Source organism: Sus scrofa, chromosome 6, assembly GCF_000003025.6.
Source record: "Sus scrofa isolate TJ Tabasco breed Duroc chromosome 6, Sscrofa11.1, whole genome shotgun sequence".
Classification (NCBI taxonomy): domain Eukaryota; kingdom Metazoa; phylum Chordata; class Mammalia; order Artiodactyla; family Suidae; genus Sus; species Sus scrofa.
In genome coordinates this window covers 83,334,922-83,355,866 of record NC_010448.4, presented here as the reverse complement: position 1 = coordinate 83,355,866, position 20,945 = coordinate 83,334,922, and positions in this window count along the sequence as shown.

Below are 20,945 nucleotides of genomic sequence, written 5' to 3'. Positions count from 1 at the left end.
GCTGTTGCTGCTTCTCGTATCCAGAGGCTACAGTAGTCACAGTTGTCACAGGATTGCCTCTCAATTCTGGGAAAGCTCTTGGAGGCTTTCCTAGGCTATTTGGGAAATAGCCTTAATTGCGTATGATTGTTTGCTTCTCAGCTATCTGTGGAAAGATCTTAGAAGCCACACACCTACAGTGAGTTTGCAGGATGACGGCTGACACTGCACTGTTGTCATCTTCAGTGCTGCCATGCTCATGCCGCAGTAGCTCTTGATTTGGGTTTTACAAAAATTATAAGGATAATAATAGCCTATCAACTTCCTCCTATGTTGCTAGGATTAAAGGAATGTGTGTATATATAAAGAGCACACTGGAACTGTCTTTAGTGTATATTTAGCTGTATATGATGTCAGTTATTTTCAACCAGAGGCTAGTGAGTGAGCTAAGTTTATACTCGAGTTGGAAATGACTGCAGCTTCTGTGAGCCTTGAATTGACTTAAAAATTTACAAGGTGATTAGTTAATTGTAGGGGTTCTGAAAAAATGCTGAATTTAAAGAGTTGTGGCCACGCAGGGCAAACAGGAACAAGATCAAGTGTAGTTGAGTGTCATGATGGCAGTATCTAAACAAAGAGGCCAAGGTGAGTCCTGTGTGCAGCTGCTCAGCACTGTTCCCGCTCAGCCCATGGTGTTTAGTAGGTGTCAGAGGTCTATGTGAGTGAGATGCTGCCTATGGGAACCTTTAAAGCCAGGCTATAAAGATGACTGAAGATAGAAATTTGGAGTAATGATACCAGGTGTCTTACAGATGGCAGTGAGTGTGTTCATTTGGGACAAGTAGGGGAGGGAACAGCTCAACAAAAAACAAGAAGAGGGTCAAGATGGGGCTGAGGGATCCCCAGTTACAGCCAACCCCACAGCACCCCTGACTTCATATCAAAAGTGGTCCCGAGCTCCCACCTCCAGACAGTGACTGTCACAGGGAACTGAAGGGGTTGCATTTTAGCCACAAAGTCAGAAGCCCTGGCTTTTCTATTTCACCTCCGACCTTTGGAGAGGTGCTAGTCCTGGGCCTCAGTTTCCTCCAGTATCAAATGAGAGGGTTGAGCTCAGTGAAGTGATTTCCACTCAAATTCTTTGCCTGTAACTTTGAGGAAAGGAGGGCTGGTGGGTATCCAGGAGCTTCTGGGGAGGTCTGTGTGCTTTCCTGGGCCTGCGTATTCTTATCCCGTCCTCCGTGTGAGCCAGGCTGGCCGTTCCTGACAACACTTCTGTTCCGGGTTAGTCTCGAAAGGCCAGTCATCAGACTGCAGCCTGGGGGCTCTCACCACAGAGCACATGACATTCCCTGGGCTTGAGTGGAAAACGAGGTGGCTTTTGTACTTGCACATAGTGATTGATGGGCCTCGGCGCAAATGTGAGATTTGGGGGATGTGAGAAGGCCCTTAAATCCACATTTAACAAGCAACTAGAATGTGCCCTGCACTGAGCTATGTGCTAGTGATGGGAAGATGAAATGGGGTCCCAGCGCATCCTGTAAGTATGCATGAAGGGGCAGGAGGGTTGTGGACCACTTTGCTGAAAATGCAGGCTGGACCACACGCCAGTACTGGCCAAGTGTGTTTGGTGGTTTGGTGGAGAACATTACTCAGGCTCGGGTGGTCTGGGGAGCCTGACAGAGGAGGGAAGACTTGAGCCCGTCCTTTGAGGAGTCAGATATGGACCCAAGCACGCACTTGATGAGGACATGCCGTGGTTACTGGCTCATGGCAGGCTCTGGTAAAGGTCCCCTCTCCATCTCCTTTGTCCTAAGCAGTGGGGCTTTAGAACACAGGACAAAGGCTTGAGGGAGAGAAAATGGAGGCAGGATGAATTGGAGAGAGAGAAGGTGATGGAGACCACAGTGGAAGGCCGCCAGAGCCGTATGGGACAAGGGGGTGAGCATCCGAGCTGGAGGGGGCCACTGGGCTCTGGAGACACTGCGCCAAGGGACTGCGAAACTCACTGCTGACTGTGGGAAATGGGAGGAGAAAGAAACCGCTGCGCAGTGGATGGGAAATGGTGGCTCGGGTCATAAGCTGCTGAGGGTGGAGCAGTAACTTTCAGGCATCGTTATCCCTTCCAGTCCAACCTGTGAGGTAGGTGCGCTGCCGTCACCATGGCACAGAGAAGCAGACGAGTCTCGGAAGGTGAAGTAACTTCCCCAAGCTTCCAAGCTGGTTGGGGTCTAACTTGGGCACTCTGGCTCTAGGCCCTGCACAGGGAGGGCACTCTGGCAGCTCGGCATCCCTCTCTTGTCCTGACCAATCCCCTCTGCCCCAGATTCAGCCAGTGCTGCCACTCTCAAAAAGGCAATTAGTGGAGTTCCCGTCGTGGCACAGTGGTTAATGAATCCGACTAGGAACCGTGGGGTTGCGGGTTCCATCCCCAGCCTTGCTCAGTGAGTTAAGGATCCAGCATTGCCGTGAACTGTGGTGTAGGTTGCAGACGTGGCTCGGATCCCGAGTTGCTGTGGCTCTGGTGTAGACTGGTGGCTACAGCTCCGATTGGACCCCTAGCCTGGGAATTTCCATATGCTGTGAGAGCGGCCCAAAGAAATGGCAAAAAGAAAAAAAAAAAAAAAAAAAGCAATTAGTGACCATCTCCTGGTATTCTGGGGAAGAGAGGTTTCATACCACCCCCCCACCAGCCCTTTATAAAGCTGTTCTGTCCTACTGTGTGTATTGTTCTCCCAGTGGAGAGTTCTGATTTCCAGAGATGCTTTAATACCCTGGGTAACTTTGTCCTCCCAGATAATCACTTGGCTACCTGACTGGTTTCTGAATCACTCTTAAATGTGATTGGTTTGGGAACTGCAAGAAGATAAGGCCAGGTTGCATTGGAGGAGCTTTCCTCTTTGGACGGGAGGCTGCATTAGGTGCCCTGGAGATTCCCTTCCAAGTTCAAGACGGCTGTTGCGGTTAGATTACAGAACCCTGAGAGCAGGGACCATGTCTTGGCCATGGAGGACTCCTTCACTGAGCTGAACTTCAAGGCCCCAGAAATGGTGCTGGCCCTTCAGTCTCTTGCCCTCTGCCTCCTCCACCTTTGACCAGATCAAACAGAAGGTCCACAGAGTCCCCGTGGCTGAGGCCTCTGCCAGTGGAAGCTGGTATTCTGTACTTAAGCAGCACAAGGAAGGTTATCAGACTTACTTGATACAGGTACCCAGATTTGTAAAAGTTGTAGAGTTTGATGAACTATAAAATGCAGCAGCCTCACCAGAGGGGCTCTCCCGGTGCGGTCAAGAGAAGTACCCTCCTGGAGTTCCTGTCATGGCTCAGCAGTTAACATCCATGAGGATGCAGGTTTGATCCCTGGCCTCACTCAGTGGGTTAAGGATCCAGCATTGCTGTGAGCCGTGGTGTAGTGTAGGCAGCAGACTGGGCTCAGATCCCGCATTGCTGTGGGTTTGGCATAGGCCGGCAGCTACAGCTCTGATTCAACCCCTAGCCAGGAAAACCTCCAGATACCATAGATGCGGCCCTAAAAAGACAGAAGCCCCTCCCCAAAAAAAGGCAGTACCTTCCCTATCTTTGGGCACCAGATCCTACTAGGGACAAACAAGCAGGATGAGAAATGGATCCAAAGGGAGAAGAAACATAGGCAGGAGACTAGCCAGAGGCCCGTGGCCCTCACTGCAGAATGGTGGGTGCGAGGATGGGCTGAGCCTCTGCGGAGCAGCTGCCCCTGAGCCCAGGCTTCCAACCTGTGGCCTCCCACTCCCCTTTTGGTGAGAAGCTCCAGTATCACTGGGGTTGGGGAAGGCCTGCGGAGTTCTCTGCTAAGCCTAGGCTCCCTCTTAGGTGTTTTCATAGCTCTCTGTACTTCATGGCAGCAGCTAATAATTATTGTCATGATCTCAGTGGGTCCCCAGAACAGCCCTATGACATGATATCAGGCAAGAAATGAGGTAACTGAGACAGATTAGGTTATTTGCCCAAAGTGATGTAACTGGCCAGAGGTGGAATTAGGAATCAATCCCAAACTTTTAACCTCCTCGCTGTACTGCAGCCCATGTGTCACAAGTGAATTCATTATCAGTTATTCACATATGTCTCCCTAGTTAGAAGGAAGGGTCCCCCAGAGCTGTGCCTGTCACATTCATCACTGGATTTCCAGCACCGAGCCTGGCATATGGTAGGAGGTTAATATGGGTCAAATCAAAGCATTATGGGTGGGTGGTGACTCCTCTGGGCACCTGCTTTGTTCTTGCCCTAGGTGGACCCCATGGAGAGTCAGCCCAGTTTTCTAGCAGCAAAGGCTGGCTCTGTCCTGGCTTTGCAGGCTGGCGTTGGAGGCGCCCAATCCTTAACAGCATACTCCTAGATCCAGAAGCACCAACTAGGGGGCCTGCAACCTGAGTCGCTCTGCAGGCATGCTGTCTTCAGGCCGTGCTCTGCTTTAAATTTTTACATTTGTTGATAATTCCACTGGAAAATATGATTTCAGGCTTATCTTGAAAAACCAGATCTGGCAACCCTGGGTTCAGAGTCCACACCCAGTCATAATCAGCAGACTCTGGGCAGATGCTGCCCCCTTGTGGTGGGATGTGTGCCCTACAGCTCTCCTTCCTCTGGCCCACCCACTTTGGTCCTTAAATACCAGCTTGGAGTTAACAGTCCCTGACAGAAGACCTTCACGTCCCTAGTCAGTCAAATTTTTGTTTAGGTTGAAAGTTCAATAAGTACAAAGGATATAGAAAAGAGACCCTCCCTCCTCCGATGGCCCCCAACTCCCCTCTCTGAGGGTCCCTGTGTCTCCTTCCACAGGCATGCTGCCCTACTATGATCACAGTCCCCAGACACTTGCAGGCATCTCTTGCCGGTGGGACACCAGCTGAGTATCATAGGCACGTGGCACTTTTTCAAAATACAGAGAGTCAGGACCTTTGTCAGACCCTTGAGGTAGAATTTCTAAAATTGGAGTCCAGGTGTCTAGATTTTTCAAAAACCCACAGTGTTTTCTGTTCCTCAGCCAAGCAGAGACCTCTGTACTCAGAGGCAACATCCCAAACACAGGCCCCATTCTCCAGGCCCCCACAGTCTGGGGGAGGTAGGCCTGGAGCCCCAAACATCGAGGCTGCTGCTCAGAGTTGTGCAGCAGCCAGCACCCAGCCCAGGCCTAAAATTTGGCCAGACCCTCAAACCCAGGCCCACCCCACTGCAGAGAAGTAAGCGCCATTTTTAAATTTTCCATGTCAACCATTCAATATGAAGACAAGGAGACCTGTGTTGTGTTAGGGGCACAGATGGGGGCTCATCTGGTCCACTCCAGACCCAAGATGACTTCCTGTAGGAGGTGATGCTTGGGCCAAGTTTAGCACAGGGATTAGAAGCAAAGAAGACACAACTGTACCCTGTACTTCTCTCTCTCAAGTTCACTCCACTCCATCCCCCATCTCACACTCCCTGTGCTTATCAGGGGCCACCAACGGGGACACTTTTTAATTTTTTTATTACTTAATGAATTTTACTACATTTGTAAGGGGGACACTTTTTAATAATGCACAGCAACAAGGCCCTGGGAGACAGACTAGGGTGGAAGGAATGGTCCATGCATAATTCAGATCAGGGTGCCTGGCTTGGGGCTGCTTGGGAGGCATGGGGGCCTCTCCGGAGACCTTCCACAAAGCCAGAGTCCACCTCTCAGCAACCCGAATCAATACCATGAAAGAGCAGTCCTGGGACCACTGCCAGTCCACAAAATGTGACTGGTATGCAATGAGATAAGTCTGGAAATTGAAAGTAAGCATTTAGAAACTTTCGTAACAATCCTACAAGGTCTGTTGAAGACTATTAAAGTTGAGGATAGTTTTCGGCATCTTTTTTTTTTTTTTTCCATTTTATTTCCTAAAAACATTATTATAATATACATAACACAAAATATACCATATTAACCATTTTTAAGTGTACAATTCAGTGGCATTAAGTACATTCACAATGTTGTATAACCATGACCCCTATCTAGTGTACTTAGTTAATTTTACAAAAGTCTAATTCTTAGCAGATTAAAAAACATTGTTTTTAGTCTAAGAAGCAGTGACCTAAATCTTGACCTATAGGCTCCCCAAAGTCTTGATGTTTTGGGGGAAATAGGCACCTGATTACAGGGCTTGATTCATTGTTTAGTTTCATTTCCTGAAACTGTTGAGTAGAAATTTGCCTCAGAGAGCAGGGCTGCTGAGGCCCAGGTTCCTGGGCTAGAGGTGTGGGGGATGGTAGGGAGGCAGGGGGGCATCGCGCTGCCTTGGGCTGGGGCAGGAGGCGGGGGTCTCTATGGACAGGGCTGCCCTGTGCTCCTGGGGCCAGGAGGCCGGTGGAGAGGCCGCAGGGGTGTCTGGCAGGCTTTCCTCCTGACTCAGCTGGGGGAGGCTCTTGCTCAGAATTCCAGGAATGTCAGCTCCAGTTGGGAGGGTCCTCTGTGACCAGTGTCTTCCATCCTTGTTTAGAGGAAGAGCTTGAGGCCAGAGAGAGGATGGCCCAAGGTTACAGCCACTTAGTGTGGATCCTTTATCCAGGCCTTTCAATTCCCTGGCAGAAGTGGGGCAGAGTTTTTTTGGAGTCCCACAGAATGGGGTTCAAGTTCTAGCACTCTTCGCTCTTCAAGGGGCCTTGGGCATCTGTACCCTCACCTGTGAAATGGGGATAATCCCTCTCAGGCTGGATGAGTATTGAGTCTGTGCTGGGTTTAGTGAAGTGCCTAGCACAGGGCCTGGGCAGGACAATCAGCCCCCTGCCTCTCCCAGCTCTTCCTGCCCAGAGAGCCTCATCTCAGTCTGTTTGCCCTCCCTGTGGCTGAGGGGACAGAGGCGAGCAGACCCTCTCCCTCTGGACTGCAGAGACCAGGAAGCTCAGAATCCACTGGTCATCCCTTCACTCTTCTGCCAACTCTCTGGGCATCTTAGAGACATTTCTATCCTTTCTGGGGCTCATGATGTTTGTAAAATGAGGGAGTTGAACCAGAAGAACTTGAATCCACTTTGGGCAGCATGTGCTAAAGTTCAGATGCTTTACATTTCTGTATCTTCTGTGGGAGCGTCAAACTCCCAGCAGGTCAGACTGGGCTGCCCCTGGGTTACCAGCCACCTGTCTCTGTCAGTCGTTGCCTCTTTGCACTTTCTCCTTCCTTCCTGTCTCTCTTTCCTCCTCCTGTTACGGCTAAGATCTTTTGAGCACTTGCTATTTGTCCCTATACCATATAAGCATTTAACATATTCATTCTTATTGAATCCTTAAAACATTCTTGTAAATTAAGTATTCTTACTCTGTTTCCACTCGAGGAAACAGGTTCCGAGAGGTTACCGGCACCGACCTCATGGCTGCTTAGTGGCTGAGCCAGCAGAGGGCGCTCTCAACATCATTCCCAAGATGGTCAGGTCACTTTCTGGCTCAATATGGTACCTGTCTGAACTCACCTCCTCCCTCCTGTCTCTCCCAAATGGGCTCTCACGACCAGCCAGAGACCCTCCGCTGGCAGGATCACTTGGGGAGTCAGGGAGGAGGGTTTGGATGTTGGTGGAAAGATGATCGCCAGTTGGTTCCAGTTTCTGACTTGTATCTCGAGTATCATGTCCCCTATCTCTAATCTCCTTCCTCTTCTTTATCTTTACATGTCCAAGGGCTGGAAGGACCCCCAAGGGGACACCCAAAACCAGTCCCTTCGTTCATTCATTTATTCACTGAACAAATACTGAATCTTCCTACATACCAGACACAGCGTTAAGCCCTGGGGATATGACTCTGCATGAAGTAGATATGGATGAAAAGCATTGCCTGCCGTGTCAGTAAACAAAGGATGCTGCAGCCATCACGTCCCTGCAGCTGCCTCCTATGGTGAAGCCTAAGGGAACTCAGGATGGGAAAGAACGGGATACTGGCCCTAGATAGCTAAGGCCTATCAAAGGGATGATTTTCAGACTCTTGCATCTTCCCATACATAAAGAAATTCATTAACCTGAGATACCTAGTGTTCTTTAATTAACATTAACCTTTGAAGTTCTGACTACCTGGTTTTTGTTACAAAACTCCTATATATTCTGGCTCCTCCCTCACTCTTGGGAGCTGTCCCTCTGAGCTATTTGAAAGGCTGCCTCCCAGGCTTGAAGTCCTTAGAGACTCTGTCGGATAAAACATAATTCTTGGGAGTTCCAAATCTGACTAGTATCCCTGAGGACGCAGGTTTGATTCCTGGCCTCGCTCAGTGGGTTAAGGATCCAACATGGCTGTGAGCTGTGGTGTAGGTCAGGTGGTGCAGACACGGCTCGGATCTGGTGTTGCTGTGGCTGTGGGGTAGGCCGGCGGCTACAGCTCTGATTTGACCCTAGCCTGGGAACCTCATATGCCATGGGTGTGGTCCTAAAAAGAGAACCAACTCCCCCCCCAAAAAAATCATAACTCTCCACTTTTTGGTTGTGCTTTTTTTTTTTTTTTTTTTTCAGTCAATGCAGACAAGGTCTCTACCTTCATGAGCTTACATTCTGGTGGAGAAAGACAGCAGAGACGGTTATGAGGAGCGCGTGGAGAAAATGAAAGGGGTCATGTAATAGGCAGTGACTGTGACAAGGCGTGAGGGGTCTCCGCAGATACGTGAGGTGGGGGGAGGCAGTGCACTCCTGGCAGAGGAAACAGTGCAAAGGCCCAAAGGTAGGACCCAGCAGGTGTGAGGAAAGAGCACACACGGTCCTCGGGGCTGGATGGGTGAGCGGGGGCCTGGTGCGAGCAAGGTGGTCTGGGGTTGAGGGGAGGCCCAGCTGTGCCAGCCTGTGGGCCAGGACGGGGTTGCATTATATTCTGTGTGTGACATGAAGCCTCTAGGGCCTCTAGCGGGGAGTGGTGTGATGGGACTATGTTTGGGCAGGATCCTTCAGCCGCCGTAAGCAGGGATGTAACGGGAGCAGGGATGCAGGAGGGAAAGTTAAGGGTAGTTTGGACCAAGGTGAGGTCAATGGGACCAAGAGATAAGGTCTGATTCAGCATCGATGTCACCATGGAGCTAATAGAATGTTGACAGGCTGGATGTGGGCAGTGGGGTGAGGGATGACCCCCAGGTTTTTCACTTGGGCAGCTGAGTGGAGGCGTCATCTACTCCAGGGAAGAAGTCTGAAGGAGTTCCCATCAGGGCTCAGTGGTAAGAACCCGATGACTATCCATGAAGATGCATTCGATCCCTGGCCTCGCTCAGTGGGTCAGGGATCCTGTGTTGCCCGGAGCTGTAGTGTAGGTTGCAGACACGGCTCAGATCTGGCGTTGCTGTGGCTGTGGTGTAGGCCGGCAGCTGAAGCTCCGACTCAGCCCCTAGCCTGGGAGCGTCCATAGGCTGTGGGTGTGGCCCTAAAAAAAGAAAAGAAAACAAAACAAAACAAAAAAAATGAAAGAAGGGAGGAAGAAGCAATGACTGCATTTTGCTATCATGGCAGACCTTCCCGGCCGCCCTCTCAGTATCCATTCTCTCCTTCCTTGTCACCGAAGCCTGACAGGCTTTGCTTTAAGAATGGATTTTTTGGGAGTTCCCGTCGTGGCGCACTGGTTAACGAATCCAACTAGGAACCATGAGGTTGTGGGTTCGGTCCCTGCCCTTGCTCAGTGGGTTAAGGATCCGGCGTTGCCGTGAGCTGTGGTGTAGGTTGCAGACGCGGCTCGGATCCCACATTGCTGTGGCTCTGGCGTAGGCTGGTGGCTACAGCTCCGATTCGACCCCTAGCCTGGGAACCTCCATATGCGGCGGGAGAGGCCCTAGAAATGGCAAAAAGACAAAAAAAAAAAAAAAAAAAAAGAATGGATCTTTTGCCCTTTTCCCATCCTCCTCCTTCCTGCCTGGAATGGAGACACTCTGTGACCACGGGGTCACATGATCAGACGGTCGCAGCAAGGGAGATTAATGGAGCCTGGGTCCTTGTACACCAATGAGCTGACACACCAGTCTTGGACCCCCTACCCCCAGGGTCTTGCTATGGGAAGAAAATTAATCCTCTTATTTGTTTAAATCACTATTCGTGGCTTTTCATTGTGCGCTGCTGAATATGGTTATAGCTAATGGAGTCATGCTGAGTTTGAGATTTGAGGGAGAAGCAAGAATTCAGTCATTCATTCAAGAAATGTTTACTGGGGAGTTCTCATCGTGGCTCAGTGGTTAATGAATCCAACTAGGAACCATGAGGTTGCGGGTTCGATCCCTGCCCTTGCTCAGTGAGTTAAGGATCTGACGTTGCCGTGAGCTGTGGTGTAGGTCGCAGACACAGCTCGGATCCCACGTTGCTGTGGCTCTGATGTAGGCCGGTGGCTACAGCTCCTATTCGACCCCTAGCCTGGGAACCTCCATATGCTGCAGAAACGGCCCTAGAAATGGCAAAAAAAAAAGAAAGAAAGAAATGTTTGCTGAGGACCTATTATGTGCCAGGCACTATTCCAGGTGCTGAGAATTCAACAGTGAATAAACGAGGCAAAAATGCCTGCCCTCAAGGAGTTTATACTCTGGCGTAATCTGGAAGCCAGACTTGAGTTCTGGGCTGGGCATTCTCATGTCACCCAAAGGTGGTAAGATTTGAAGGACAGACAGGTGATGGGGCTGGCATGTGGCATTGGTCAATGAATTTCTCTAGTGTTTTCTATGAGCCAAACGCTGCATTCTCTATGAGCCCTCATTTTGCAGGAAGGTTAGGAAATCAGCCCCAGTCACACAGCTAATAAGTAAGTGGCCGTGTCAGAATTTGAACCCGGGTCTTCTGACTCCAGAAGCTCCACCGTAGTCACTGTCCCCTTGGGCAAACTCATGGCCTTCTTTCCCACGTCCCTTTCGGTCATTGCTTGACAAATCATTTCCTGATTTCTCCTTTCTTCTTGCTTTAGACAGGGATTGTGTCTCTTGCTCATCTGCCTGTTCTAGGCAACTAAAAAAAGCCCAGCACCCTTCATTCATTTTTCAAAAAAGTTTCTTTGCACTGAGTGCTAGGAAGGCAGGCCAAATCACAGAACAACACACCCAGCCCAGGAGGGGACACACAAATAATAGTGTGATGGATGTTGGTATCAGAGGAGTCAGCAGAAGCCCAGGAAAGGGCAACCAAGTCAGATTGGAGTTGTGGGACCCGTCAGGGAGGGCTTCCTGGAGGAGTTTCCACTTGAGCTGAGTCCCACAGGAGAAACAGGAGTTGAGCAGGTAAGAGAAGCAGCAGTGGGTGTGGTGCATGGAGGGCTGAGAGAGGCAAGGTGGCCACATGTGGAGAGTGACTGGACTGTGGATAGAGGGGGAGTAGTGAGGCCTGGGGCTGGGAGGACACACAAGGCCTTGTCAGCTGGGACAGGGAGTTTGGACATGAATTGGGGAGTCACTGATGGGGGGTGAGCAGGGTGGGTCCAGGTCAGATTGGTCTGGGCAGCCCTTAAGCCCTGTTGATGGAGCGAACACACGAAAGAAGGAGTGATAATTATGGGGTTCCGTGCAGGGAAGGGGGTGGTTAAATGAGATGACAGTGGAAGGACAGGGCAGGTAGGCAGGCACCCGGATGCTGGACAGCCACTTCTCTCACCAACTCCGCCACGGCTGCCCTGCCTGGCCCAGCACCGTCACGCGAGGGTATAACTCCCCCACAGCTGCCCCACCGCTGGAGTTGGGTTCTCCATCCTAGCGCTCTGCCCAATGTCAGCTGCATCAACATGCAAGAAGCCACTGCTACCTTGTTGCAAGCTCTTCACCCTCGATGGCTGTGGCAGGTGCAAAGCTGGCTTTTGAGGGAATGGATGCCCCCAGTGTCAGGGGGAATGTGGGACAGGACAGATACGTGAGCAATGAACTCAGAGCAAGAGCGACGTCCTGACCCTGAAGGGTGCCCTTGACCCAGGCCGACATGGGGAAGATCCCCCATCATGTCCTGTCTCACGGCCTCAGATGGCCCCAAGGAATACCCCGCTCCCTTCATCAAAGCTCCACCAAACTCTAAGACCAAGAGAGAGGATGACCCAGCCCTGCCCCCCACCAGCATCTGGGCCTGGCCGACTTGAGAGACAGCCTCATAGAGATACTGACAAAAGGAGGTTATAGCTTCACTACCGCAGCTGGGAGGGGGCTGGGGCTTCATATGGGAGGGGGAGGGACACTGTCCTATGTCACCCTGGACCCGGAGCCTGAGATGGCCCTGTGTCTTCCTCCTTCCCAGAGAAGGGCTGATCTTTTGGTGGTCAGGAGGTTGCCCTTGGCAACAAGAGGTCCAGATGCAGGAAACCCTCTGGTCCCATGCCCTTTTCCCCCTGCCATCCTCAATGTGCCAGGCAAGGCAAGAAGCCCTGCTTCATGCTTTTGTACAGCAGTCTTATCCAAGCGGAATATGCTCCAAGACCCCAGTGGATGCCTGAAACTGCAAATAGTGCCAAATCCTATCTCTACACATGATGGGTTTTTTTTTTTTTTTTATCATAGGTATACATGCATACCTATGACAAATGTTAACTTATAAGTTAGGCACAGTAAGAGATTAATGACAATAATAAAATAGAACAATTACAACGATATACTGTAAAAAATGTTATGTGAATGTGGTCTTTGTCTCTGTCTCTCTCAAAATATCTTATTGTAGGGCGTTCCCTGGTGGCTTAGTAGTTTAGGATTCCTCATTGTCACTGCTGTGACTTGGGTTTTAAAATTTGTTTGTGTTCATCAGTTTTCTTTTGTTAGTTTTCTCTCTTTGCAACGAGGTGTTTAAGACAAAATTCATTTTTACAAATATTTAGAGAAATAAATTCTCAAAGAAGATCTAATCAATTGGTCACAATTTAACTTAACTTTGCTAATAAAAGTATCATATGCTATTAAAACCCTAAGCACCAGAGTTCCCATTGTGGCTCAGTGGTTAACAAATCCGATTAGGACCCATGAGGTTGCAGGTTTGATCCCTGCCCTTGCTCAGTGGGTTAACGATCCAGCGTTGCCATGAGCTGTGGTGTAGGTTGCAGATGCGGCTCGGATCCTGTGTTGCTGTGGCTCTGGCGTTAGACCCCTAGCCTGGGAACCTCCATATGCCGAGGGAGTGGCCCTAGAAAAGGCAAAAAGACAAAAACAAACAAAAAAACAAACCCTAAGAACCAACATATCTCTTTTTACTTTGGCTATTAGGAAGCTCAAATCTAAATTTAACACATTCTATCTGACATTTAAAATTTAATTTTACCCTCCACTTTGTTTCTGATCTTCATTTTTTAGTTTACTTATTCTGTGCTAAAGCATCTTTTTAAAATAGGAAGTCATCTCATACTCTTTTTGCCTTTCCATCTTAACATGACCCTCATGTTAAGTGTCTCATAAATTTCTCATAAGTCACTTGTAAATTTTGTAGTCTCAGGTGCGACAGCAAAACTAGCATGAATTTCTTTAGCTCCTTACAATTTCATGGATAGAGGATTCGATCAACCTCTCTCCTTACTTAGTCCATAACTTTCACCCTTTCATTTAAAGGAAGCCCTTTATGCTTTTCTTTGGCATATCTGAATTGCCAGCATCACTGCTCTCGAGCTTTGGGACCATTATTAAGTAAAATAAGTGTCCCTTGAACTCAAGCACTGTTACTGAGTGAGTAATGGGCAGGATGTGCTGGACAAAGGGATGATTCTCGGCCTGAGAAGGACGAAGTGGGATTTCATCACGTGACTCAGAACAGTGCACAGGTGAAACTTGTGAATGGTTTATTTTTGTCAATTTCTGTTTTATATTTTCCAATCACGGTTGTCATGGGTAACTGAAACCCAGGAAAGGGAAACTGCGAATAACGGGGAACTATTGTACTTACTGTTCCCCTGATAATCACTCAAATGTTGCCTTATCCACAGCAAGGCCTTCCCTGGTCACCCTCCCTAAAACAGCCACCTCCCTGCCCCCATGTCACACCCTTTTCCTTACCCTGCCTCATTGTATTCACAGCCTCGATATATATTCTCTTTCTCCCATTAGGAGACCCGTGTCCTAGGTGACTAGGTGACTCAGGTCTGTAGTGTCCTGAGTCTGTCCTGTCCTGGCCCTAACACCTGGAAAAGGGCCCAGCACACACTAAGTGAAGTGCTCCATGAATCCTTGTTGAAGGAAGACAGTTGGACCACTGATGAAGTCTGTGTGGCCCAAAACAGGTGTGTGTCCCTCCACCCCCCTTGCCATGACCTTTATCTGTGTCCAGCTCTGAGGCACCACATCTCCTACCAGCTGTCAGAGGGAGAGTGGAAATTTCCATTTGAAGCTGGAATGTTAGCCATGTTCCTTTAGCTGGGCTGGAGGGGCTACAAGGAAATTTTCATGAACCGCGTCTGGCAGCCTGATGGAGTGGGTGGGGAGTCCAGGGAAGGCCAGGGGTGTCGTGGACCTTGGCACCTGCCCCTGGCCCAGACCGGAGAGCAGCATCCCTGTCTGCAGATCAGGAACCCCACCTGGGCTGCTCTCACATGAGGAGGTCCAGCCTGCCAGGGCCTGGGGGGGTCCTCCAACCCTGGAGCCAGGGTGATCTTTAGCCATCATCAAGTTTAAGACTTTCCTTTCTTTTCTTTTTTTTTAGGGCCACAACTGTGGTGTATGGAAGTTCCCAGGCTAGGGGGCAAATCAGAACTTCAGCTGGAGCCAATGCCAGATCTGAGCCACATCCAAGACTTACACTGCAGCTGGTGGCAGCTCGGGATCCTTAACCCACTGAGCAAGGCCAGGGATTGAACCCGCAACCTCATGGTTCCTAGTCGGATTCATTAACCGCTGAGCCATGACGGGAACATGTCAGATTCTTTTTTTTTTTTTTTTTGTCTTTTTGCCATTTTTTGGGCCGCTCCCGCGGCATATGGAGGTTCCCAGGCTAGGGGTCGAATCGGAGCTGTAGCCACTGGCCTAGGCCAGAGCCACAGCAACGCAGGATCCAAGCCGTGTCTGCAACCTACACCACAGCTCACGGCAATGCCGGATCGTTAACCCACTGAGCAAGGGCAGGGATCGAACCCGCAACCTCATGGTTCCTAGTCAAATTCGTTAACCACTGCACCACAACGGGAACTCCACATGTCAGCTTCTTAACCTGCAGAGCTGCAATGGGAACTCTGGGCCCTTCCTTTTCAAGATGGAGAAACTGAGGCCCAGAGAGGAGAGGCGATTTGTCCCAGGTCGCACAGAAAGTTAGTGATAGACCATGGACTCCAAAGCACTGCACTGCCTGGGTCTTTGCTTCTCTTCTTTTCCATTCCTTCCCTCCCTCCTGCCTTTCCCTCGCACAGTCCCCCAGCTAAGCTTTCCCAAGGGCCACTTTGGGCCAGCCCAGTGCCCCGGGCCCTGAACTCCCTGCCCTGGAACCTCAGGCCTTGAGGCTGTGTCCTTGCCACTTCCTCCTATGAAACTTCCAGAGCTCCCTGCCCCTCTGCCTCATGCCCTGTCCCTGGCACCAACTTTGCTACACATTTGAAAATCCCGATGCCCTGCTTGCTCCCCATATCCTTTAGATCCGAAGGTCTGGGGATGGGGTCCAGGCAGCATTATTTCTTTTAAAGATCTGGGTGATTCCATTCAGTAACTGTTTTGGCCTTGATAAACATTGCTTCCACCTCCTGTCTTTTGGCCCCAGACTGCAGATTACCTGGCAATTTCTTCTTCTTCTTCTTTTTTTTTTTTTTTTCTAGATCTGCTTTGTGGATGCATGGACCTGAGCCTCAGGCAGACCTCAGCTGAGCAAATCCTTCTCCGTCCTGCTTCTTCCCTTTTCCCAGCGGGGCTTCCAATCTGACAAGACTGCATGGTCTGACCTGCCTCACCACCACCAGGTACTCATTAAATATTTGCTGTTAATGATGGCGGTGACCTCAGCCTAGCCAAAAAGGATCTTTGACCTGGAAGAGAGAAAAGAGCTCTGGTGTCAGGCAAACCTGGAGTCTTATTCTAGGCAGTTCTGTTTGCTGTTTCTGGGTCTTTGTTTACTCAGCTATGAGGCAGGGGTTGAGCAGGGGGTGAAAATATCTACCTGGTAGTTTGCTGTAAAACCCAAAGGTACTACTTATTGTAGGTAAAGGGTCCAGCAGCTCCCCAATCTGTTTCCCTGGGAAGAGGCTGCTCTTGTCCAGATGGTGGGGAATGCTGACTGTTTGCATGGGTGGGAAGTGGAGCCTTAGGAAAGAAGGTGGCTGTGAGCCTTGGGACAAGGACCCTGCCCAGGGGGGCTTCTTCCCAGGGCAAGGCACCTGCAGCAGAGAGGTGCATGGGGGGGCTCAGAAGCGGAGGGGTGGGGGGGTCCTACTGGATCAGCTGGAGAGTGCCACCTCCCTGCCTGGGGTGCAGTGTGAAGTGCCCGGTGGGGCTTTCTCTTGGGAACCCACAAAAGCACCCCATGAGGATAGAATCTTCATCTGTGTACCTGCCATGCTTCTAAGCACCAAAGCTCAATTACAACCACACCAGACAAAGACGACTTGTTCTACTTCTATCTCTTCCTCTGAGCTATCAGAGGGGAGAAGCTTTAGACTGAATAGAATATGCCAATTTTAATGGAAAACAGGACTGGGCTTTTTGAGACCTGGACAATGAGACCCAAGAGGGAAACAGGCCACAGGAGCAGCTCAAGCAGGAGCAAGGTGTTCAGAGAAATTAAGGGGGCCTCTGCAAGAATGAACCAGGGGGCTGCCCTGTGCCAGGCAGAGTCTGGCTCCTTCAGTGACTGGCTCCCCTGATGTTCGTACTCTGAAGCCAGAACGTGCTGGGCATTGATGGAACTGCTGCCAGATTCCTATGCCGCCTTGGCAAGGCCCTTTGTTTCTCTGAGCCTCAGTTCCCCTAGCTGTGAACTGCCTGCTTTTATTATTTTTTATTTTTTATTTTTTTGTCTTTTTAGGGCCACACCTGCAGCACATAGGGATTCCCAGGCTAGGGGTCAAATCCGAGCTGTAGCCACTGGCCTCCACCACAGCCCAGCAACACCAGATCCAAGCCCTGTCTGCAACCTACACCACAGCTAACAGTAATGTGGATCCTTAACCCACTGAGCAAGACCAGGGATCGAAACTGTCATCATGGATGCTAGTCAGAATCGTTTCTGCTGAGCCATGATGGGAACTCCTGAACTGCCTGTTTTTATTTTATTTTATTTTTGTTTGCCTTTTTCTAGGACTGCACCCATGGCATATGGAGGTTTCCAGGCTAGGGGTCTAATCGGAGCTGTAGCCGCCGGCCTATGCCAGAGCCACAACAACGCAGGATCCGAGCTACGTCTGTGACCTACACTACAGCTCACCACAACGCCAGAATCTTTAACCCACTGAGCAAGGCCAGGGATCGAATCCGCAACCTCGTGGTTCCTAGTCGGATTCATTAACCACTGAGCCACAATGGGAACTCTGTGAACTGCCTCTTTTTAAAGGGCCCTGCCAGATTTTGCCAGACTGTAAAAACATATGAGATCTCTTAGTTGCAAGCAGGAAAATGTGTCCTGAGACCAAAGCCTGAAACAAATTCTGGTGGGCCTCAGCAAGTCAGGTAGCAAGCTGAAAATTGATCTCTGAGAGTGAGGAAATTTAAAAAAAGATCAATGTATTGTTTGGGTTTTAATTGCAATGTTATTTGTAATAATTTTATTGACATAATTTACATCCTCAAAATTTACCCATTAAGAGTATAAGTCAGTGACTTTTAGTGAGTGTACAGAGTTGTACAACCATCACCACAACATAATTTTATTTATTTATTTATTTAGTCTTTTTAGGGCCTGAAGGTTCGCAGGCTAGGGGTCGAATCAGAACTGTAGCCACTGGCCTATGGCACAACCACAGCAACACCAGATCTGACTCGCGTCTGCAACCTACACCACAGCTCATGGCAATGCCGGATCTTTAGCCCACTGAGCAAGGCCAGGGATGGAACCTTCGTCCTCATGGATACTAGTCAGATTCATTTCTGCTGAGTCACGACGGGAACTCCACTTAATTTTAGAACATTCAATCATCCAAAGAGATCATTCATACCTGTTCCTACCCCCAGTCCTGGCACCACTAATCTGCTCTTCTGTCTTATAGATTTCCCTTTTCTGGCAAATCTATTTCATATAAATGGAATTGTGTGGTTTTTGCATCTGGCTTCTTTCACTGAGCGTAATGTTTCTGAGACTCATCCATACGGTAGGATGGATCAGTACTTCAATCTTTTTTATGGCCAAACAACATTCTATTGTATGCATATACTTCATTTCACTTGTTTTTTCATTATCAATAGATGTTTGGGTTGTTTCCACCTTTGGGGCTATTATGAATAATCCTTTGAACATTTGTGTTTAAGTGTTTGTGTGGACATATGTTTTCAATTTGCTCAAGCAGACTCCTGGGAGTGGAATTGCTAGCCCATAGGACAAGTCTATGTTACTTCTTTGAGGAGCTGCCATATTGTTTTCCAAAGTGGCTGTATCATTTTTACAGTCCCATCAACAGTGTATGAGCAGTGTTCCAATTTCTTCATTTCCTTGGCACCTGTTATCTCTTTTTAATTATAGCCATTCTAGAGGGTGTGAAGTAGTAACTCACTGTGGTTTGGATTTGCATTCCTGTAATGACTAAAGTTCCTGAGCATCTTCTCATGTGCTTATTGGCCATTCATAAATCCTCTCTGGTGAAATATTCAGATAATTTGCTCATTTAAAAATTAACTTATTGAGGAGTTCCCGACGTGGCGCAGCAGAAACGAATCTGACTAGGAACCATGAGGTTTCAGGCTCAATCCCTGGCCTCACTCAGTGGGTTAAGGATCCAGCATTGCCGTGAGCTGTGGTGTAGGTCGAAGACGCAGCTCGGATCTGGCATTGCTGTGGCTGCGGTGTAGGCCGGCAGCTGTAGCTCCGATTCGACCCCTAGCCTGGGAACCTCCATATGCCACTGGTGTGGCCCTAAAAAAAAAAAAAAAAGAAATTGACTTATTGAGACTTTCTGCTGTGGTGCAGTAGGTTAGGTAAGTTGCTGCTGCTATTGCATAGGTTGCAGATGTGGCTCAGATCTGGTGTTGCCATGGCTGTGGCATAGGCCTCAGCTACAGCTCCAATTTGACCTCCTAGCCCCGGAACTTCCATATGCCACAGTGCAGCAAAAAAAATTATTTTTTAATTGAGTTGTAAGAGTTCTTTATATATTCTAGATACAAGTTCTTTAGCAGATACATGATATTTGGGGATGTTTTTATCCCAGTCTGAGTTGCCTTTTTTAAGGGAATTTATCATAATGTAAGAGTTTATTTTTGGACTCTCAGTTCTATTCCATTGATCTATATATCTGTTCTTATGCTAGTACACGTGTTTTGGTTACATGGTTTGTAGTATATTTTTTTGTTTTTCTTATCTATTTTTTGATAATGCGTGTGTATGTCTTTATATAAATATTATATGTAATATAATATATAATATAATAATTACATATTATGTATATATGTTGTATATATTTTTAAAATTAGGGCTGCATCCATGGCATATGTAAGTTCCCAGGCTAGGGTCAAACTGGAGCTGCAGCTGCTGGCCTCCACCATAGCGACGGCAACACCAAGTCTGAGCTGCATCTGCAACCTACACTGCAGCTTACAGCAATGCCGGATCCCTAACCCACTGAGGGGGGCCAGGGATCCAACTGACACTAGTTGGGTTCGTTATCGCTGAGCTACAACGAGAACTCCTTGATAGTATATTTTGAAACCTATTCTTATGCCAGTATTATAGTGTTTTGGTTATATGGGCTGATAATATGTGTTGAAATAGTGAAGTATAAATCCTCCTCTTTGTTCTTCTTTTTCAGAATTGTTTTGCTTATTTTATGTCCAATGTATTTTTATAATTTAGGGTCAGATTTGGAGGCTGGATCAGGATCAGCTTTCCAATTTCGGCAAAAAAAAAAAAAAAATCTGCTGGGGGCTTGCTAGGAATTGAACTGAGTATATAAGTCAATTTGGGGGAAACTACTATCTTGACAATATTGAATTTTTCTTTCTTTTTTTTTTTTTTTGTCTTTTCTAGGGCTGCTTCCTGTGGCATATGGAGGTTCCCAGGGTAGGGGTTGAATAGGAGCTGTAGCCGCCAGCCTACACCACAACCACAGCAATGCCAGATCCGAGCCGCGTCTTCGACCTACACCACAGCTCACGGCAATGCTGGATCCTTAACCCACTGAGCGAGGCCAGAGATTGAACCTGCAACCTCATGGTTCCTAGTCGGATTCGTGAACCGCTGCACCCCAACGGCAACTCCAATATTGAGTTTTTCAATCCATGACCCTAAACTGTCTCTCCATATATTTATATCTTTTACAATTCCTTTCAGTAATATTTTGTAGATTTCAATACTACAAAATATTTCTCAATACTTCTTTTTTTTTTCTTTCCTTTTTCAGCCATACCCACAGCATATGGAAGTTTCCGAGCTAGGGGTTGAATTGGAAGCCGCAGCTGAGGCCTACGCTACAGTCTCACCAGATCTGAGCCGCATCTGCAACCTGTGCTGCAGCTTCAGCAACGCCAGATCCTAACCTGAAGTGAGGATGAGGAGGAGTAGAGACACTGCCAATTGACATGTAGAGTGAACAAGAGTACAACCTGATTTAAACTGCCGAGGTGGTGGTGTTGTTACTGTGGCATAACCTAGCTCATCCTGACTAGTATATGGATGCATGTCGAAAAAGATGAATGAAACCCAAGAGCAAGATGTTCAATTCTATCTCCTCAAAAACTCTGAAAAATAATGTCTGAAAATGGACTGCAAAAGGAAGGAAGTGAGATTCAAGGCAGCTAGAGTGTTAGAAGCGGGGATTGTGGGCGAATTGTTCCTCTTTTGGCATCCTGGACCCAATTCCAATATCTGTGTGAACTGAGGAGAGGGGACTCCCACACCAGACCAAGCAATCCTCAAACACCAGCAGGGTTTCTGAGAATTCAACAATTCTGACAGCATCAGATTCCACAGGTT